At 31.6% G+C, this 24,544-nt stretch overlaps 1 protein-coding gene across 3 annotated transcripts in view; it reads left to right on the forward strand.

Moving 5' to 3' along the window:
• LOC111004151 overlaps positions 1–24,544 on the forward strand; it is a 139,826-nt gene that overhangs the window by 45,054 nt on the left and 70,228 nt on the right. Inside the window, exons 1-2 of one of the 3 annotated variants that reach the window (XM_022275026.2) lie at positions 6,067–6,180; positions 7,273–7,569. The exons of 1 other annotated variant lie outside the window; for it this stretch is intronic. The gene's annotated coding sequence lies outside the window, so the exon portion shown is untranslated. Of the gene's footprint in view, positions 1–6,066; positions 6,181–7,218; positions 7,570–24,544 lie in introns of those variants that run through there. One more of the 3 variants, XM_022275025.2, reaches the window with a different exon arrangement.

Raw genomic sequence — 24,544 nt, forward strand, 5'->3', positions numbered from 1 at the left:
AAATAAAATCCGGTTATTGAGTAGATTCTGAATGTGTGTATTTAATAATTTGAAAAGCAATTTAAAAACCAAGTAAAATAAAACTTTTATGTTAAATGTATCTATAGTCCGACCCAGTAGACCTCCACTAACATAAAACAGCTACGCGAGTGAAACCCCAGGGCATTGCCGGAATATAATATAAAAGTCATAGAGATATTATTTTTCGCTAAACTTTTATAGGTCTTATCAAGCATTATCACTTTTCTTTCGAACTCAAAAATCTCTCATCATTAAGTCACTGTTTGTAATAAATATTTCCGTTAAACCGTTTTTTCTCTGTCTTACGTTGGAAATCGGTCTACCACGACGGTAAATGTAAAGCCTGTGATATACAAAAACAAAGGAGCTTTGTATGGTAAAACAATTTTTAAAATTTCAAAGATTCCTACAAATAGAAATTAAACTTTTTTAGTGATTAAATATCTTTTAAGTGAATATATTATGATATATTTTTATATACTTAAAAAAAACATATGTGCACACACGTGGTAGGAGTGAAACCTTCAAAAAGAAAGTTTTTATAATTAATCAAAGATAATTAAACTTTTATTTAAAAACAGTATATTTTAATGATAAATTTTAATTTATAAGTTTAATATAAATCTTTAATTTGGCAAAAACTAAAACAACGAAAGTTTGAAATTGGATAAAATGAAAAAGCGGCAGTAAAAAGAGGTTTAATAATAAATACCTCCTATCTCATTTACTCCCACGTTAAATCTTATGAATTTATGTTTCTGTCTCTTTTTACTGTTGGTTTTTCCGTTGCATCCGGTTTGAAATTACGATTCTAAAGAAATTTCTCTATCTATCTCATTTTCTCACACGTTACATCTTATGAATAAATGTTTCTGTCTCTTTTTACTGTCGCTTTTTCGTTGCATTGGGTTTGAAATCACAACGATTCTAAAGAAGTTGTAAAACATATATTTAATGTCCTGTATACGTTTTTACAACAAACCAAGCGAAATAAGATAATTATCTCTTATTAATTCAAAACTCGTTAAACGTAAATAATTCAATCAGCTTTTTTATAATTCTGAGAATTATTTAAACGACCCTAGTCCTAGGGATTGATTTGTGAAGCAAATATTAATGGCTGCTCTCCCTTCTCAGATCTTTGAGTTTGAGTATATGATCTGAAAATGTATATTCTTCTTTGGGATTAGTCAAGGCTATTTTCATATCATGATGCATCGTTTTATCCCAAGGGATGACTAAACTGTCTGAGTATTACTCCCCAAGATGTTATGCGTAAATTACTATTAATGTTTTCAAAAATCTATGCAAACTTATTTTTGTAGTTACTATATCAAAAAGTAGTTGCTATTTTCTGTAACTGTAATTTTATATAACTACCTTTATCGTAACCATCTGTATTTATCATATATACATATATAAGTAATATATTTTACTGCCCCCGGGGCTTGGTTGTGCTTGCCTATATATACTGTATGGCGTATGGTATAATAATAATAATATGAGGGGTGACGATCAAACGAAATAAAAGTTTTAATTTATTGATGGACATTTTATAATCGAATATTTTAATTGTATCAGACAAGCGAATAAATGATCTATAGACAAAAAATAAGTACTTTACATAAGGTAATTTAATTATGATCTAAAAATAACTATTATTATGGCTTTGTAATATATGTTAACGCCTAGCGATTAAAGTAAATTGACTGATGTATTAATATCCTTAAAGATCATAGATCATTTATCATCTACATCGTGTGTGACTTCAATCACGTTTTAAACAGATTTTTATTTATTAGTTAGTTTATAGGTATTGAAACATTATTGTAGTATAAATATAAACCAGTGGTACATTTAGTACCAGCTATCATTTAGTATAGAATATAAATGTCAATAGAAGACACCATTTATTTCATAGTAAGTATCATAAAAATATGTATGAATCAAAAATTTAATGGTATGTACACGATAATCAACAACAATAGTACAAAACTACGTAATAAAATAGTTTTTGTTTCTTTTAAATCTGATATAAAGAAAAACGTATGTTACAAAGTAAACAACTGGCAGGAAGGGCGTTCAGTTTCAATAGATTCTTACTTGCCTCGCCATTCCCTGCTCTGTTAAGAGTAAAATAGGTAGTAGCCTACGATATCATCAATTCACTATTGGGTCACAGTGATAAATATAATACTGGACTAATAGAACAACATACTGTTTCGCAGTACCTGAGAGAACGCGTTTGACGATTCCGCCATTTTGTCGGAACGAAAACTGTTAGGCAGTCGTGTGATGTCGTAACATCCAATCCGATCAGTTGTCTGGATCCTTTTATTTTATTTTACGACCATACATACCAGTGGAGGCTTTCAGGTCTGGCTCAGATGTATCTGTTTCGATCGTTTGCTTTTTCTAATAAGGAAGCAATCGCCTTCTGTGTGTTTCACGTTCATCTTGTTTGGGTCTAAGGATTTTAAGTTTCGTCACTATATTATCCTTCGCCGTTCGAGTGTTAAATGCGTACGTAGACAGAAGGCCCATTGGTGTACGTCCGATTATATAAATGACTAATAAAATTTAATAATTCAATCTCAATAAGATAAGTAAAAATAAATGTTAACATTCTAACTACAAGTTATTATCGAAGTTTTTAAAGAAATAGCTTAAAGGTTAGTCGATATCTCAGGAGACTGAAGAGCTAGCAGCTGCCTTGAAAGACTTCGTCTAGCTATTCAAATGTTCCCCTTGCCCATAGGGCCTCCTTTTAATAATATATTTTATTTAATATTTTAAGGTTAGTCTATGTTAAAGTCAAAACAATAATATATTCTCAAGTTATTAGTATGCGTAAGCTTGATACTGTTAAAAAAGCAATAATGGTTTTTTAGTTATATTTCAAGAATCTAAATGATTTCCTCATCAAGAGTTTCAAAAATAAATACCTTACAATTATGACTTATGCAACGTGATTTACATATATAATATTATAAGGAAAATAAAACCGCGACAAGAATGAGATGTAACGCTGTATACTTGCGGCCAACCATCAGTAAATAAAACTTCAAAATCACGTGATAATATTATTTATTTATTATATAATAATAATACATTGCAACACCAGACGTCAAGTGTATCCAAGCTCCAAAAATTTTCTTTTCTGCCCTTTCTTGTACGATGACGCAAAACATAGTGAAAAATTATATTATATTTTTAAACACTAACTAACACTATGGCCGTAGTGTAAGATTTGAGACTACGCATTAAGTTCGACAGGTTTGCAGGAGTTAGCTATTTCAGTCTTGTTTCCCAATGGGACCCAAACGCCGCATCGCCGGCTTATTGGTGAACAGACACAGAAATGCTCCCTAATTCCACTGCTTATTTATTTTGACATGCCAGGAAAGAGGAAGACAACTTAGAAGGCAGATAGACTAAATAAAAGAAACAGCAGGTAACTGGCAGGGATTGGCACAGTGCCGAGGGGAAGGGCGGAATTTGGTAGGCCTTTGCTTTCCAATTCTCATTCTCATCTCATATATTTGAATCTTCTTTTAGGTTTCTATATGCCCCTAATAGATAGATAGATTGAAATAGTAACGTGTTTAAATGTAAAAGTATCTGAATGATAACTATAATTATATTATGAGCCAGTGGCGTAGCGTGCCTTGTCGGGGCCCCGTATAAAAATTTTTTTGGAGGCCCTTATATGGAGGTAAAGATTTTTCACAAAAGAAAAAAAATATTGTGAGAAGTAATATTTATTTATCACATAATTTACCCATTTTACAAATAAAGATCGAATTTTAAATATTCACTCTCCTTGCCTTTTTATCGGCAAACTGATTTAGTAAATCATTTATGGCTGATGATGATTTTAGTTTTTCTAAAGTTTCTGCCTCTATGGACAATAGTGAGATGTCTGACAGCCGTTCTTGTCCCATCGAAGTTCTTAAGTAATTTTTTATTAGTTTTAATTTGGAAAAACTTCTTTCTGCCGTTGCGGTTGAACTGGAAGGGTCAAGAATAAAAAGCATGCTGTGATTACTTCGGGAAAACTGGATGCAAGACTATTGAATTTTACTAGCAATAATTCAATGAGTTCTTTAATGGAATAATTTTTTTTAATTTCAGAATTTAAGCATGTTTTTAGAGCCTTTAATTGGTCACAAAGATTAAGTGAGATGTCTTTACTGTATTTAGCAGACCTAAATAGTTCCTAACGTTAGTACCAAGCAAACTAATAATTTCGTTTTGAATCGTAGGGCTTAAATAATTTTGTTCACCTTTCGGTTTTAGAAAAAGTTCTTTTAAAGTTGCATCATAGTTAGATAGCCGACGTGAAATTGCCATAAAATTGCCAGAATCAGAATCATGCCCCCTCAAAGGTAGATTACAAGATACTAAAGTAATTATAACATTAATTATACGATGCAGTACATCTCCAGAATGTAATTTTACTATCGATTTCACTTTTCAATAGAGTATCGTTGATATTTCCTTGCAACCAATTATTATAAGAGAGCCAACTTTTGAACGCACGCGGCGGGAAAAAAAGGAATTGCTTTATAGAATTTTGTCATTTGTAAAATAAAATAAATTAGAAAGTTTTTATTCTTTTTCCTTAAACACTTTGGGGGCCCCCGTGGCCCGGGGGCCCCGTATAATTGATACGGCAAATACGGCGGTAGCTACGCCCCTGTTATGAGCTGTGTTAACCTGGCTTGAGCGTGCGAACCTTATCCCTAAGGTTTAATCATAGCACTTGATCCTTTGGTAAAGGCATGAGGAAGTGCCTTATTCCTAAAGAAAACAAAAATCGATGACATGTCCGACACAGAAAGTGAACAACCTTCTGTGTCTTGTCTGTGAAACTTGTCTATGAAATCAAGTGCTTCTCTCTTCTGGATTATATAAATTAACAAACACTGTAGCTGGTTAAACTCATTTATAGCTACTGCGTTGGTTAACTAGGTCCTTAAAATTGTAATAAATAAATGCGCAAGCATTTTTGTTAGCAACTTTATTGTAACATAATTAACTTGAATACGTTCGTCACGATGTGTGTATTTGCGTTATTAACGTGTTACGTATCTGTCAGTTTATACTCTAATCCAAATATAAATCGTATTTATAAACGTATAAGCTTATTTTAGTAAAAAGAACAGAACATTTAATACCTTTGGGGTTTGCACTATTTTTACGAATAAGAAGCACTGCTCCGAAACTAATGAATTAAAGGCATGCAAAAATGAAACATTTCGATATTCCATTCCATTTCTATTTCATTCCGTACTCTGCAAATATTACCTGTCCATATAATATCCCTATCTTTTGGTACTGATTTGAAACTGAACTAACAGTGTCGTGCTTCATATGCACTGTTTCTTTTCCTTCAATTATTTAAATATTTCAGTATGCAACGAAATGTTAATAAAGACTTTCTTCAACATTATTCCTAGGATTATTCCTAGGACATTTTAATTTATAAGTTGATATAAATACTATTTTTGTCTATCCATCTAAAAACATACTATGCCTTGCTTGTTCTAAACCGTCCCGTTAATAATGATATCGCCGAGGATTAATACTATTATAACTATATATACACAAAGTAAATAAAATTCGTGAGTAAGTTATAATAACTCGATGTTTAAGAATAAAACCATAACTTATCTAACTGTTTTCTATATTCAAGGTGATTAAAGGAATTTGAATATAAGAATTTGATAACGTTTACAGTTTATTGACTTTTTACAACAATCAATTATTATAAACAGGTTTTTGTATGGAAATTCTTCGTTATTCGAATATTTATTTTACCATACTCAATAAAATAATACGAATAAAAGATACATTTATTTAAGTAATATGCCTTTATATCTAATATATGAAGTAATAGAAACTTATGTTACGTAGAAAGAATCCCAATTCTTGTAGGCCCCTTGCCAGAACATGCTACTTATTTGCCGTGCCGGCTTACGCGTTACTATTCCTAATTGTACGAAACAATGCTTGATACTGTCCATCTGTCATGACGTCTGGACATCAGATTTTCCGCCTGACAGCCTTCGACCCGTAAACTCGATCGAAAATGTAATTACAGCCGTAAACAATGGCATTCGGGCGACGCACATCGCGCTCGACGCACGCGTACAGGTATTACAAATGTCAATTGCGACCTCGGCATTTCCCGCGAAAACGTGATAGCGTTTAAAGTGATTTTTCAATTTTTCCAACAGTGGCAGTGCCTCAATTTGTTACGCTACATGAATATTCATTTTGTATATTTATGCGGAAAACTCGTTATCTGAAGTTATTGTTCTGGTATCATTGTTATGATGATGGCAGTTGGAACGTAAGAGCAAAATGAGAAAAGATTAGCGGAAATAACGATTTAATTGTTACTTTAACTTTGTAGGTATTCCTTTGTATTTAAATATTTAAATTACTGTTAGAGACATTGTTTTAAAGTTTGTTATCACGGATTTTATCTAAGATATATAAGATTGGTCCATAATTTTATGCAAGTTCGTTCAAGGTGCAGTCATTTCTACCTGTCACGAGACGCATTCGCGGCCCATTACTTTGAACTTGAAAATAATGATCGCCAGTAAAAAGTGCGTGAGATGATGAATTTCATTTTCATTCGCTCATTCGTCATTATTATAGAGTAAAATGCTATTATATCTTACCTAAGTTTTGTACTTTTTAATTATAATGTATGGTCCATTAACCATCTAAGTCATTAAATTTAAATATTTTTACTTAATTGCAAACCAAAGGGGCATAAGATCAATTAAGTAATTAATCAATAATTACACTACTTATTATAATAGTCATAAAATTCTACGAAAAATTAAAAAACGAGCAAGCTTGTCAAAATAAATGATTTTATATGCAAACTATTTACATTACTTTATCAGACGTACTTTTATCATTTCAACACGTGAGTTCTATTCTTTATGACATGTTGATTCATTGTGTCTACGAATACAGCGAAAAATTTATTACCAACATAAGTGAACAAATTTACATTTATCTAACTTGGTCATAATGCCCCTTTGATTCTAATGGCCTTAAAATTACGATAAGAAAGGTTTATGTTATCAGAATTCTAGTTATTAATTAGTATTCTGAGGTCAAGTGCAGTTAGTACAGATTTGCCTTAAGAACTAATTTTACCTGGCGTTCGTTAACTAATAACACTCGTGCCACGCTCAGTAATGGACGTCTACTTAATATTTTCAGAACTAAAAAAGATTACGGCGTATAGGAACTGTAATTCGAAATTATATTAGGCAACTATTTAAAAAAGGTATATCTGGGACTGAAATTAAAAGGGGTTTTCAAAATTGTGATTGAAAGAAGAGTTTCGGAACTGTGATGCGGAAAACGAACTGTAAACCCGTTGCGATTGGTGATAGTGACAAAATAGTGATGAAATTAATGTGATTTCGGACTCCATTTTGAAAAAACTGGAGGTCGACACGTATGACGTGTCAGTTGTCGTTGAGCTGACAACAGATGTCGTCCCAATTGATGACGGTAAGTTTTATTGATTACGATTTTTGGTTAATAATGAGGGACATAACACACCGGTTTGCTAAATCTTGTTTTAAATAAATTAAGTATATTTAAAATTAGCTTAGCCTGTGAATTATTACACAAGTTTAAATACACGAGTAGAGAAATAAGTAATACTTTTTATTTATTTGCGTCATTGATAAAAAAAGCAATACATTGGTATTGTCACAAAATTAATTTAAAATGGAAATACTTCATAATTGTTATTCCATTTAATATGATCTTATGTAATCCTTAAAAGTTTTATGATGTGCATTTTAAAGAAATACTAAATATCCCGTTGAAATTACTGTTGCGTATATCGTGATTAATAATTTTGTCATAAGACCTATAAGACTACGGTCATGTGACTTAGCTCTACCAAAGTTTGCGAATGATGTTCTACTAGGCGCGTCAAAAGTAAGAAGCGAAATTCTAACGTTAATAAATACATTATTGTATAAAGAATAGTGTAACAGTCAAAATTTGTTATAACGACATCGAAATGACCACTATATTTGGTCGTTAAAACCGATAGTCGTAAAAACTGATGACGTTGCTTTTAAGAACCTAATACAATAGAATTCAGTCTGACTTTTGATTTTGGTCAATATAACCGGTATGTTTTTCTAAGCGATGTCGTCGTAAATGGTTTTAAGTGTATTTTTATACGTTGTTGCATTGTGTATATACATGTTTATGGACCGCATGTGTGTTTAAGTGTATACATATATGTGGTCAAAAAGACATAGCATCTTTCTCTGATATCCGTTCACATTCATTTATCCAACCCTCGTACCGTCAGCGGCACAAGGACGGCACTCGACATACTCCAGCGAACTCAGTGAGCCGGGGAACCATGTCATGTTTCCTTCTTCTTGGTGATCCTTAGAGATGCTCTTGCATGCGCCGGAGGCTAGACCACTAGGCCATAGTAAATTGTACTATTGGCCTAAATATAACATGGGGCTCCTCTGTCGTTAAGATATTCCATTAACTGATCGGGGATGCTTTCGGCTTTTTAAAATATATTTAACTAAACACTATTTAAAGTGAATATTTATATTACAATATTGTTACACTATCTTTCAGTTTGTTGCTTGCTAAAAATGCTCGCACAGTTTCTGTATATAAAACCATAAAATTTTCTTAAAGCGAATGCATTCTGCAATCAGGAAAAAAACAATTGCTTGAACAACTGTTTTCCACACAGATTGTGGTTTTGCCTTTATCAATGATCGACTCTGATATTTGCCATTCACTAGTTTTTTAAGCCAATAAAAATAGTCTTTGGCATACCATATATATAGGTAGAGTTTCTTGCAATTCTGTTTCGTTGTAACTTTGTTGTTGTTAAAATCCGTCTTTAAAGTACTAATTTGAGATTTAGCGATAGTATAAAACCCAGACTTTAAAGTTTTAATAAATTTTTAATTTATTAAGACAGACACACTTACATTTTATTTTTGTCATTTTTCATGAAAATATAACTCAGGGATCATATCCACCTTAAACTTATAGACATGGGTCAGACAAAGAAAAGTAATAGAAAAAAAATAGTTTCTTCTAAACAGAAAACTTAGGCTATTTATTTAAAAGCCATAAATCTTTACAAAAACAAGTCGCAAATTGCATAACAAATCGTTGACAGGTTATGTCCTGCTGAGTGAGCGAGTTTGTGAAATTTCTCAGGCTACATATTTTCCAATAGAAGTTTTCCTATTAAATTTTTTTAAGCGGCTTCTTTATAACAGATAGCACTGTTCACCTTGTGTCTTCAACGTGCGACTCTCATACCTGAGGTCGTAGATTCGATCCCCGGCCGTGCAACAATGGACTTTCCATGTGCGCATGTAACATTCGCTCAAGCGTCGAAGGAAAACGTGTGTCAGGCACTGGAGGCTGATCGCCTATTAGATTTAAAAATGATCATGAAACAGATTTAGAAATCTGAAGCCAAGACCTAAAGAGGTTGTAGCGCCACTGATTTATATTTTTTATTCCTTTATAACAGATAGTTTTTATTATTAAAAATAATACTACAAAGTGAAAATTGGTTTTCCTTATCCGTATATGCAAATATGTGCCGTGAGATCCTGGTGCTTATAAATAAGTATGTAGAGAATTGCGTGCTGTATGACCGTAACTCGCCGGTCCATATTGCACTTTTTTGACATATAAATAGAGATTCAATATCTGCCTTACATATGTCATAGTCATTATGCCCGACTTACACAAGGCTAGTTTTTCAAGGTAGTACTGTCCTGGCTTACTGATCTGGCTTGGAACATGCTAGATCTGTTTACATGGGGCTAGGATTATTTAAAAGTAGTGACCGAGACTACACGTCAACTATCACTGTCATTAATTCGTCACAAACGTTTTGCAGTACTGTTAACTTTTGACACGACTGTCAATCGAATTCTCCTTCTATGTCCGCAATTATCAATTGCTCGTAAGTGAAATAAAACGTTGTTAAATATCTTGGCCCAAAACGCAATGTCTAATCTCGATACAAGGAAAAATATAACGAAATTAAATATAGATTTTTAAACAAAAACTATTAATAATTTTCCTCGAATGTAATAAATTTCCTAATTCTTAAAATAGAGATAGAGAGTTTTAGATTATGATTGACGCACGTAAAATAATTTGAACAATTAAGTGCAGTGCTTAAATGCACTGCGTTAACATCGTAATCATATACTACGTGGTTAAACACTTGCACGGTTAATCAGTACTATACGATAATTTTGTGTCAATCCGTTTTTAATTCGTGTTTGGTCAATTTGCGTGGACTGGTACACTCTTGTTTCATTATAATAAATAAAATTAATTAAAAAATTAAAGCTAAAAACATCAGACAGGCGTCCTAATAATCCGTTTCGTCAACAATTACTAGAATAAACGCTACAAAAACATCTAAGGGATAAAATTATTTTGAACACAGAACTCGTTTTCAAATGATGCAATTTAAAAATATCAAGGATTTAACAGTTGAATCAAAATTATAAGAGCAAAATGATTTAATATAGATAAATAAAAATAAATTACAAATTATATTAATTTATTATTTATATGAAACATTAATGTTAAATTTCTTTCTTTATTTTGCGTCAAAAGTATGCAATTTTATTTTATTCGGTTGCTGGTTATTAGAAGAAATAAAATAAAATTTATCATTACTAATTAATGAAAACGAAGAAGTCTGGGAAATTATGGAAATTTTTTATCGCAAATATTATCTTAACATTATCCTGCGTATATAATTTAACTTCAAATTACAAAGCTTTTTAATTAATTACAAACATTGTATTAAGCTAATACAATACCTTTTATTTTTATTTTATAGAACAGGGTACAAACGGGCAGGAGGCTCACCTGATGTTAAGTGATACTGCCGCCCATGGACACTCTCGATTTTATTTTTTAGAAAGATTGTATTTTCTAGAAAAAAAATTTAACTGATTGTATTTTTACTAATTCGATAGATAAAACAAAAAAACTTGTTGCAACCTTATCTTTTCAAATTAACAAATTTTTTATCTCAATTTTACACTGTTATGAATTTTTTGAGGCTCCGTACAGAGAATTACACTAACAACAGAACTCAATAACGTCAAGATCTTCTTATTATGCTAATGTTTATACTTGTACTCGGCCTCCAGAATACATACATAGAATTTTCTACTCTGCTGAACTTTTCTGTGCTTGTAATAAAGATTTGTAGTACATTAATGGTAACCTAAATTTATATACATACCGTAAAAGCCTTGCGCAGGTAATGCGTTCAATAAATTACATTTTCCATAAATGGGTATCGTGCACTTATATGTTCTATATAATTTAGAATATAGTTTAAATCCAAGTCTAGTTCTATTTTTCTAACAAATTGTTTTAAAATTATATGGGGTGTTAGTCATTCTTAAATCATATATTTTTACTTTATTAAGTAATAGGTGAAGTAGTAGGTAAATAGTGCTCACTTATGGTTCTGATACCTGGCCCCTTAGCAAGAAAGACGAGATCCCTCTCCTAATTTTCGAGCGGAAGATTCTTCAAAGAATGGTCAGGGCCATGCGACGGCGGCGTGTGGCTTATTCGCAACAATGAAGAGCATTATAACAACGACGCCAACACCGCCCAATTCGTAGTGCGACTGGCTCAAATAGCTGGGACATGTGCAAGGAACCTCAGAACCCCAAGGTCCTTACTAAACTCACAACCTGGTGGCAAGAGAGAGCCTGATTTGGTGGGATGGAGTTGTCAAGGAGCTAGAAACAATTGGGGTTTACAATTGGACGCGGGATGCACTTGAATGATTACTATGGCTGAGAATACTTCAGGAGTGTAAGGCCCACAAGGGGCTGTTTAACCATTGATGATGATGAAGTATTTAGGGTTAGTCATTAAATAAGCCAATGCATTCTCCGAAAATAGTGATAAAAACCTCCTTACAAAAATTGTGTAAAACTAAAAACTTGGCGATTAAAAAGCCAGTTCTTCTCTCTCGTTCTAAGCTCTTGATTTGAGAATTGGCAATAAATGTAAAATAAGAAGCATTTAATATGTATTTCTTTTTTTGACGTTTATTGTGTCCTTTATGTTGCCAATATGAATAAACGATTTTAGATACTATAAGGTAAAATATTTTAAAATTAGGTGAGCCTCCTGCCCGTTTGCCCCCTGTTCTATAAAAAAAATCAGTTTGCTGTTTCTTTCTCCTTTATTTTCAGTTGAACTCACAGTAATTATAACACATTTTATATGACTATTGTATTGTCGTTCTCACAATTGTCTCTAATGAGGTAACTATTTATCCTAACATATGAACACGGTAAAATAGTATTTTTTATTTAACGTAGTTAGTGATCTTTGATATATTTTCCTCTAAGGCAATGCGAAAGAGACACAACCTTGCTCGCATAAAAATGTTTGTGCAGTGAAGAGCGACGCGGCCTTGTCGACACGTCTGACTGATGATATTATTACAAGTAACTGTAAGTGACTATTGAAATAGAAAAAAATACGAATTATATAAAATCATAAAAAACTACAGACGTTTAGCGCAGAATTTCCTTAACTTTTTCTCTTGCATTTATTGAAGAAATGTAAAGGCGATATAATATAATGCAACATAGTTATAGTGAAACCAAGAAAGGCGGCTAGTTTAGAAAAAAAAAGGACTGCAATGCACTCGGGAACCCTCTGGCATTTGGTGTCCACGTGTGGTATCACTTGAAATCAGGAGAGATATTTGCCCCCTGTTCTATAAAAATTACCATCTTACCCATACAAACGAAATTGACAGCATAAATTTACTCGTACATTTTAACTGGATACCATCAACCTTAAGAGATACTATGTCGTAATTCTACTACAAAATTATTATTTATTGAAATTTAATAAAATATATAATTCGTATTACTTCGTGTAGAAATACCTAAAATATAATAGGACCTTGATTCCTTACGTCAAAACCTCTCCCATCGTTGACTTAGCCCATTTCACTGACCTTCTAGTAAATAAATTGAGCTTTTACGACATTTCCATAATGGATAGGCTACAGCCCAATTTCGTATCATTTTCCTATTTGGGTTGGGTTGGTTTAAATGCTTGGAGGAAAGATTAGAATTTAATTAGAATTTACTTTATTTATTTTATTTTTTATTTATTTATTTATTGTATAAATAATCTTAAATATAAGAAGTTGGTGTGGTGGAAACACAAACTGGACACAGTTTTTCTGTCCACCAGGACGTAGAAAATATTTAGTTAATTAACTTATATACATACTAAGGCCAGTGACATAATATACAACAAAACACCTTTACCATCAATAATTTAAATAATTTATATAAAATAATTAAAAAGTGAAAGTTAGTTTCTTAACTTTGTATGTTCTGTACTTTTCAACGGGTGGTAATTGTTGTGTGATCGGAAATCGAACCTTGAAACTTTGAGTTGCAGCTATTGAATTAAACAAACGCTTACTGCGATGCTATACAAAGCAAATTATTAAGGCAACTTTATAAAACTGTCACGTTGAAAAGAATCTTTAAACAAAAAATTATTAGTCCTTGGCCTCAGATTTCTCTGCACGTATTCGTCAATTTAGTTTTGTAATTGGTGCCCATCCGGGACTCAAACTACCTCGTTTAAATCATCGTGTTAAACTTGTTTTATTGTATGAAAGGAAAACGTATTCTTTGTTTTGACACGAATAATTATGTTAATATCAGGTGATAAATTGCTATCAGTTGCCGCAAAGTAAACATCCTTCAATGCGGAAGAGCATAACCACATACTCGTATGTAGTTTAGAATTTCTCAAGATTCCTGTTATGTGCTAGACTTAATTACTTTTAATTAAGTACGAGCTTAATTATTTTAGTCTAGACTGAAGTTATTTAACTAGTGACTAAAAATTTACGCCTAGTTATTTAACGTATATGACATAATTATTATTAGGCATTGATAAGAAACTCTTAACAAAATAGATTACTTGATATTGAAATTTATGATGGAAACTTCCCAAAGATATTATCTTAATCCTAAATTTAGAGTTTTTTACATGTTTAAAAAGAAACTCTTTATATATTAAAAGTAAATATCACAATTGCTTTAATTTAAAATTATCGGGTCTTTCACAGCAAGTCCGGTCCAGATGAATCTGTATTATAGCTAATATTATGTACTTCACATACAGTTAGACGATAGTTCAAATAATACAAGTCAATTACTTGTTGTTGTTCAGAAGCAGTGGCTTCATCTTGACACTGTCATCCCTGCGGTAGTAGGTTCGATCTTGGCTGTGCACCAATGGACTATCTATATGCGCATTTAACATTAGGTTGATGGATGAAGGAAAACATCATGAGGAAGCCGACTTGCCACCCAAAAAATGACGGAAACAAAAATTATTATTATTATATTATATTAATTATTTCCTTTAATAATATTTATTTTTTCACAAACTGCCCCTTTCTTTGGAGGCTCACATGAATGATTTCTGTAATGGTAATAAGTAAAATTTAACTACATTATAATAAAAAACTTCGACGTGGTTATAATAACAAAATCAATACTGGAAAAATCAGTATTAAAATGTTTTATTTTTGATATGTTAAGAATGTAATGTATTGAGGTTAGTGCCATTATTATAGTCATTACTAATGCCTCTGTGTTCGAACTATCGATAATTATGATAGTTCATTGAGATTTTTTCTTTATGATATGACGATGTCAATTAATTGATTGTTTCAAGCAATAATAATTGATATATTATGAGCTTTGTAATCTAAGAATACTTAGAATTAATTATTGAAATTGGAATACAAATTAAACGTACGATTACACTCCAATCCATTTATCCTGAATTCGATTTAAAAATTCGAATAAGTTTCTAGTATTTTTATTCGGACGCACAAACAAACAGTGTTAGAATAACATTTGTATAATATACTTGCCGTCGAAAATGCATTTATGTTAAATATAAGCTAGAATATTTATAATTCATATTCATAAGGATAATAAAAAGAAACACGATATGACGTTTTTATTCAAATGCGTCACGTTTGACACGTTTCTCCCTTTTTTATAGAATTGGGGGCAAACGGGCAGGAGGCGAGGATCTTAAAGTGATACCGCCGCCCATGGGCACCCTTAAACCTTCTCTTCCGTTCTAAGTCCTTGATTTGAGAACTGGCAGTAAATGTAAAATTAGAATCATTTAATGAATAGTTCTTTTTTTTGACGTTCATAAGTGTACATTATGTTACCTAGGTATATGAATAAATGATTTTTGTTTGTTTGTTTGTTAAAACATTTCTTTTTAACGTTTTTCGCTACTTTTCCATCCACAACAGTCAAGATCGGAGTCTATCATGATGCCCTTAAGCATATCGTATGGAGTGTCATGCACAGACTATGTTTAGTGCCCGATGAACAGCGTGGTACCTTTATATATACGCCCATAATTACTTCCAAAGATTTTTCACTTGTTTACATAAGTAGACGCTGCATCTGAACCAATTCGACTTAGGGTCCTTCAAGAAAAGAGCGTATCAAATCTTAAAAGGTCGGCAACGCACTCGCGAGCCCTCTGGCATAAACGCGTACCAAATTATAAGTAATAAATGTTTTAATCTATTATTCTTGTTGAACGTGCTTATCGTACTCAAATTACTTGCAAAATATAACCTTGGCTTTAAATAACTCATCAAATTCACTCATTATGCTGTCTTAACGATTATAATAGTTGCTTTTTTACGTGTTTGCTGTTTCGAATCATACCCAAAAATCTGCTCATTTTTGCTAGAACGCATAGACCAGGTTGATAATAAAGGTATCGTTGAATGAGGTGGTTATGATTATGCATTGATGCTACCTTATAAATCAATTTTCATTTGATTTTTGTAATTTAATAATCGATGTATTTTCTTTTCGTTTTGCCTATAAGTGCTATTCAGATTAAACTTGTATTTAATTTTTCTTATGTACTAACCGATGTATTAGTGTGCCGAGAGTTGACAAGATTTTCAAATAAAATTATAAAATAGTGATTCATTAAAGAACTTGCTTGAAAATTCCCAAACTGATTTTCATAAGATTTAATAAGCTGGTGGTAGGATTTAAACTTTTTAAATGACTAACAATTTTTTTAAGGTTCACGTTTTATAACTTTAAAACTGCATCGACACTTAAAACAACTAACAATCTAATCATTTATCGAGTTACGTCAAAATCTTTTAACTATATCTTCAAATTAGCGACGGAAATGATATGAATAGATTTTCTACGTCTTACTTCCTTATCTTGGCAATTTTCAAACAGCATCTATTATGTAAAATGTACATTAACCTTGAGTGACAGGTTTACATACATTTGTTTAACTTTTTTTAATGACGTCAGGTAAGAACAATTCAACTCGGATAATTATATTCTAATAGACGCTTATTTTGTAACAATGCGTTTTGGCAGCTTGCCGGAATAAATACATTTTAATTTGCGCTATCCAAAAGAAGAGGCAAGTGACCAACTTTCTGTCACATACATTTTTAACTCTAAAATGTTGTTTATTCATTGCTTACCTTCACCGGTCCTGTCTTTTGGGTGTGATGTTATGTTTGTTTTAAAACAATAGTGGTAGGAAATACCATGGTTCCATGTTTATTAAATGGGTAGAGATCTTATATGTATATTGATTTTTCTTTTATTTATAAAGTAAACTTCAAATGTTAGAAAATCTTATTTTAAATTATTGCTCAACCAATGTATACATACTTAGTTTATGATGGTATGTGTGTACTTATGACAAAAAACATTTTTGTTCATTAAATATTCAGACTACATGATACGTGATTCCGACACGGTACTGACTACAAGGTACGGTTTTTAAAATGTCTAACGATATTCGCGCATGCCACATATTATCAAACATATTAAGGTTACGAAGGTTCGGCTGGCCGACGGCCTCCATGGAGTAGTTGTCGCCCGGGCCCGGTAGAATGTGAAACCCACCACTAAGGTTGAGCAAATAAAACCCCTTTTTAGGAAGAGATTTGACACTCCCCTGGCTACCTTTTCAACCATAAATGTGCATGATCCCGTGCCTGATAGGCTACCATGTAGAGTTCTTTTGTATGAAAACTTTCTATTTGTAAAATAAATTTAGTCTCTCTGTTTATTTATACTAGGACATGCTAAATAAACCTGGACACTTATCAAAATGATAAATACTTTAAACATAAAGTAACAATCAAAATACCTAGTATAAGCAGCTTACCTGGACTTTACGCCGCTGGATTTCTTTGAATATTTTGATAATATATTACACTTTGGGATTGGTTGTAATATTGGAAAAAATTTCGTTGTCATAATATTTGAGTCTCTTTTTGACCAAAATACAAATACTTACTTTTTATAGTGTCAAAGAAAATCTTAATACGGCTGAGGTATCGTGTTAGTTCATCATTCATCGTTCATTCATTCATCGTGCTATGAGCTTTAAATAACAATTGAGTGTTAAGTTATTTTCCTCCTCATGGCATTTGTATATAGAAAAAACCAACTCGAAAATGCAATTTATGCATATAATCGTTAATTAATACTGCAAAATTATATGTTTGAACCTATATCTCGGAAAATCCCAAAAGCATATATTATTTCATACTAGTTGCAGTTATTTGCGTCATAATGACACATCATAAAAACTAGTATAGAATCAAAAACAAGTACCTCTCTTTCCATAAAACTTTTATACCGATATATTTAAACGTATTTTAATCTTGCAATTTAAAAATAATCCAACGCAATCAAACTCTTAAAGATTACGTCAAAAATGTTTATTGCATCTCCAATGTTGCATCAAAATGATGCCTAACATAATTGTTGTATGCTTGTTTACCTACATTGCATGTGAAATCTGAGGGGTCAACTAAAGACATAAAGACTTACGATAATAAGAATAAAACTTGGAAACTATTTCGTATGAAAATAATTCAAAAATTATATTACCCCGATTGAAGCAGAATTGTTTTAAAATAAGTTCAATCTCAATTTACGATTGATTATCCGGTAAACGAAAATACGTAGAAATCAGCGTCTAATGCCCATTCAATGGGCAATATACCGAACTGTAACAAGGAAACAAAAACAAGAATACCAAGAGTTTATTTTTTTCTGCTCTTTATATTGAAGCTTGTAGTCCTCTTGTACCCCCAAGCTATCCTGTGATAAGACAAATTACTGTCTCACCACTCAGTCCATGCGGACAATCAACCCTGTATTGCGTTCACATACCGGTTATGCCTGCATTCCAGATAATCCCTCCAATTCTAAGACGATAATGATTTCAAATAGAAGCCTATATCATAAGCTGTATCTGTCGCAGCCAGCTTAATAAGAGGTTTAATTAACAGCCTAGCCTCTTAACTAAACAGCGCCCTTTAACTAACGGCCTGAAAGATATTCAGCCAGTTCATCAAAGGCTATGGATAACGTCGGCACACCACAACTTTGATGGTGTTTTTCATAGTTTAATAACATGATGTCTATGACGGCTTACTAGGTAATATTAGGTTATTTTATATATATCTTTTTACACTAAAACTTTTGTAATATACATTAGTAAGTCAAAATATTTTTAGTTTATTTATAATGGATTTTTATATGTAGAAATCCACTAGATATTTTATATTGAACAATGATAAAAAATAATTAAAAACTTGTCTATTATGTTTTTTATACATTCGCGCAAAGTCCAATATGAATTGTTCGCAATATTTTTTTTAATTTTTGCCTGACGGAAAAAAACTAAGAAACATTTTTTGTGCTATTTTACTAAAACATTACGCATAAACGACAATTTAGGAACTATTTTACCGTCAATTATATTTTATGATTTACTATGAAGTACAGACAATGTTGACTTATGACTATATGATTACTTGGAATTATGAAGGAATATTTGTATAGACTGTATATCAAAAACACTCGCGAATTTAGTAAAATTTTCTTCTATGAACAATGTACATGACTCATAACTGAAAATAATAATACATATCTTTTTATAATGAAACTTTTATTCACTGATTATTATCTACAATAAGTGCAGTTTTGTCCTCAGCGAGCGAATCTCATCCCTAAGGTCTTTATCCCTGGCTACCAATACATACACCACTGGAAATTCTGTCTATTCTTCCACCAATGGACATCTGCGCATTTACCTTTCGATCCAACGGCGAAGAAAAACATCGTGAGGAAACCGGCTTGACTCAGTCTCAAATAGTCAAATCAAAGAAAATTATTTATTCCAATTAGACCACTAAAAATGGCACTTTTGAACGTTAAATAAAATATAAAGATCATTCTACTTGCCCCTTCCAAAAGTCGACTGCATGAGTCATATCAGGCTGATCACTTTATTAGCCTATTAGATTGACAAATGATAATAAAACAGATATCTGTTTTATCTATAACCTTTTCAGATCTGAGCCTCATATAAGTTTGTTTTAGCGCCAAATATTCTTTTATTATTACCAATAGATACTAAAATAATAATAAATAAATACATGTATGATTAATTTTCTTGTCTTCTGCGTCCTCCACAAATGCATTTTATTTTTTTTAGCCTTTTCGGCAAAGCCTCTTTAGTATGAATTACAGTGCCAAATACTTTTCTTGGCCGGTAAGAACGTCGCTGTCATGGACTTTGAAGTCTGCATTACTAAGTAATATATTGCATAGTCTTAATCAAACGATGTATACGACCAGTATCTAAAAAATATAGTTATACAAATGTGACACAGACTTAGGAACAACTGATATGATACTGTTTGTTACCAGTACTGTTAATATAGTATAATTTAAGATAGGCAATCAGAACTGTTCGATATTTAAAACTTTGCCATTTTAATACAAGGCATAAAAATTAAATAGAATTTAGTTTATTAGTAGATGTTCGTAGATATATGATAAAATTATTTATTTTGCGTTCAAAATAACATTAGAGCATAGGCTCACGGTATAGACTACGATTACTGTAAATTAATTAAATTCATTATACGTTTGTATTCTTTTTAAGCGTCTTAATACCTACCTATGATTTTTGTATGAATCAGTCAGAAAATGCAATCACAGATAAGAGCACCACATCAAATGACATCATGTATAAACTGAAGTACATTGAAATTAACAACTCCAGATGATGTATGTTTCCATAAATCATATTTCTTATTTATCTTCATGCTTAAACTGAAATCGATATTATAACATAACCAATTTACGATACAACCGTGCGTAAATTGAGATAAAGTTGTCAAATATTATTAGTTAAACTATCCAGAAACCTACAAAATATCGATTCTGCAGAGGCCTTATTGCACATTTTGGCAAAACTCAGATGTTCCTTCTCTGTGTTCAAAGTGTATTAAGCACGTACACACACCCATTCATATACTCATACACTCACTCATACGTTATGTCTTACACGACTTTATTTTTCATGTCTCATTAGATTTCCATTTATAAAACATGCACCATGTACCAGTAAATAACCTTATAAATAAACTTTTATGATCATAATCTTAGGTATCATTAAATGGTGGTAATAAATGCCAACACATATTCGCTATTCATACTTGCAATGTAGGAGATAATACACTCATGTCAAATACAATCCTTTTTGAGGGCTTAGTTAGTTCTAAGACCCTTCTTAGCCCTGTGCTCCGATTGGTTGTCTAATATTAATTATGATTAGAGCAGGCCGATATCTGTAACTCTTATATTGTTCCTGACGTCTTTGTAAACAATTTCCGTGTAAAAATTTCTCAATACCTACTGTCACGTTGGGATCGGGCGGGCAGTTCTACTTTTAAATGCATTTGTCGTCTTCCTTATCAAGGCTACTATCGTTCTATTTTCGGCTGTTTTCCTATGTTATATTATGGTTTCATTAAAATATTCGTATATGTATTTTTTTAATACATTGTTATATTTTATAACCGAAATATTACTTATTGGCCGTACCACATAAGAACTAAAGAAAACATATGTGAACGTAACCATATTTATCTATATATCACCGTTGCCATGGTAACAACACAATATAATAATTATTCCTAAATTATGAAAACTATTATCATTATTTTATCTCCATTCGTTACATTGCAAAACATTCATTAACGAATTCAGTTTTGAGTCAAAACGTATACAGATATTGCATGGTGGTGCAACAGGAAGGAAGATCGTCTGATGTATCCAGTTACAACAGGCGCTATCATAGTCCCATATTAAACCCACTTAACGCAATGTCAAACTGGTTAACATTGACCTTAGCTGAATAATTCCATAATAAATCAAATAGATGTTATCACCAACTATTCCTGATATAATTAAACTGGTTTTAATAATTTTTTTGTTTAGTCACGAATATGTAAATGTATTTTTATATAAGGTTTTCATGAGTGCATGAAGAATTATATTTTAACTGTCTCTTTTTCTGCTTCTAGTGCATGTCGTAAGCGTTATATTGATTTCTAACGAAACAATAATTTTTTCGGCTTCATGTGATCATTTACTTGTCTGAATGTGTGTAGAAATGTCTCAATGTGTGTATTAACTTAGTGAAATATAAATTAATCACATAGAGAACAAATTTGAGGTTTTGTTTGAAGCTTGCCCACCCTATATAATTTTTATTATAAGCGTATAATTATTATAAACGGCCTAAGTCAAGGTCATTAGACGTTAGTGAATACAATTTTGGCCAATTAGCCCGTGGGTTGGGCTAGCGAATATACAATTTGCCAAGAGCATTCGAAGGTCGAAAGGTCGATATTTTTTTTAACATTTGTGGAGACTCTTCTTGCGATAACAATATTGGCAAATTAGAAAACTATTACCGATTTAGTAAGCATAAGGCATAGAAAAGAGGTTTGAATGTTTTATGTATCTCACCCTGATTGAGCCAAACCTAGTAATTGAACATCGCCTTAACGGATTTGTCTGAAACTTTGTACGTACCTTTACTTGTGATGACAATTTATTTAAAAGATTCGGCACCAGATAAATTCAAGATGGCCGCCGTTATAAAATGGCGAATATTTAACTGCCAGGAAAAAAAACTCGTAAAAATTAAACTTTGAATGAATTAAAAATAACGACAGGCATAAAAATAAAAACTTAAAAAATGTGAGATACAAATTTAAGTTAAACGGTTTTATTAAGAATAAGATTATTTAAAATACCAAAATCTTTAAAATAATTCGGTAGGTTCTAGTCGCGAAACTTTTGCTAACAGGCGTTTTTAATATAGTAGTTGCCTAAGTTCATATTACAACATCCAATAGCAATGTACTTTAATCTAAAAAATGTTTGTAACGATTAACATGAGCTTTTAATTATTTAAAAAAAATCAATCTAATTAAATAGACTTATTAACAATTTATTAATCACTTCTAATTTCTCATTAGTTTATGGCACAGTGGCGTGATAAAACGCAATGATGTACACATATTTAAGGCATTAACCTTAGGCATTAAGGCATTTTGGATAATGGACGATAAATTTTATGGTGTGTATTCTATTATCAAATTCTTTAAGAAATCAAATATTCATAGAAAGATAAATAACATATCAGTAAAGTATCGTTCAGTAACCAAGACTGAAACTTGTGTAAATAATTGTGTTTTATCACGCCATTGCGAAAAACTAAGGATAAATTAGCAGTGATTAATAAACTATTCTTACGTATATTAATTAGATTGAATAATTATGCCAAAACGTAGGTATTTATTTTAAAAATATTTATGAAAAACCTCGATACTTTAACACCACTTTACATTTGCTACTTGTCATTATAAAATCGTAACGGGGATTAACATCAAACAATATGACTGATAAAAATATATTTGATCTTGATAAGCGAAGTATTTTGATAAGACTGCACATTTCTATGTAAATATTATATAATTAAGCCCGGTTATAAGAGTTTTTATTAAACACGATGAATTCTAAGAATTTGTCAAATGCTGTCAAAACTTTCAAATTGCAAAGAGAAAATGATTCATGAAAACATGACCTTAAAACACAGGACCTTTAAATTTTTGTTAACTTTTGATGAGATTTGAAATAAAACTCAGTTTACATCACAATTTAAAAATTAAAGCCTTTTACTTATAATAATATGGTCATTGGTAAAAAACAAATTGCACCATTAATGAACGATGACAATTGACTTTGCAAAGGTTGATCTAGAATTAATTATCGCATAACTATATTGACTGAGTGTAAATTAATACAATCTGATTCTACAATAAATTTATAATGTCTATGATTAAACACAAGAAGATTTACAATATTAGTGTAGGATGATAAAACAATATTATAGTCATAACACATTCCTCTAGCCAACTCGGATTAACTTATTAATTAAACAAAGCTTGGTATTTTTTTCTATACTGTATGAACGTTTAGTAACATAATGGTATGTAAAGAATATATATAAAATTTTATTAATCAAATAAATATGATAAGAAACATTTGCATAATGATATGCAGGAAACAAAGAGGAAAAACGACAAATAAACAACGAAAAAACACGGAATTGTAGTCGTAAATCATTTAATTTTTAAAGTATCACCACCACTTTTATCATGACTGCGAAGTACAGTTGCATTTATAATGAGACAAACAAAAACCCTAATATTCCTAACAATTTTCCATTTAAAATTCGAACGTTTAAAATAATTTCAAAACGCCTAAATATTCACTGTGCATTGTTATTGACATTCTCCCTACGTCTGGAACCACCCTTCATATTCCAGCCCTTTTCCACAATAACATAGTTGAACTTTAACATATATAAATATCAACATCTAGTGTCGACGTAAGCCTTTAGTGGTGCACAATCTTGAGCTCTGATTTCATCTGTTTCATGTCTCTAGGATCATCCCGTTAAGAGCACTATATGTATGTCGCAGTAAAGTAGTTAAATCAGAGAGTTAATTGAGTGTCGTGACCGCCATCTTGTTTTTCATTATGAAACGCTGGCTTTCTGTCAGACAGATAGTTAAACGTTTTCGGTTCTGCTTTTTTTAAATCAAAATGCTAGCGACGTGATTGAATATCGATCTTTAATTAACTGCCTAGAGATTCAATTAACTATCTGGTTTGTATGAATATTATGTATATGGTATGCCTTTTATGTAGGCTTTCTACATGTCGACAGAGGGTATCAGGTATGAAGGCAGAGCACCTACTCCAATGGTCACGACGCAGATACATATTTCTGAGGGACAGATGTAAAATGATTCGTGCGCCGCTATTTTATTTCATTAGCCTCATTATATTTTTGTTAGCCACCCTTGTTTACCTAGGCAGTAAGGTAATATATAGTTTCCGCCACACGAATCCCACTGTATGTTTAATAAATCATTTAGAAATATATATAAAAC

This window comes from Pieris rapae, chromosome 7 (assembly GCF_905147795.1).
Source record: "Pieris rapae chromosome 7, ilPieRapa1.1, whole genome shotgun sequence".
Taxonomy (NCBI): domain Eukaryota; kingdom Metazoa; phylum Arthropoda; class Insecta; order Lepidoptera; family Pieridae; genus Pieris; species Pieris rapae.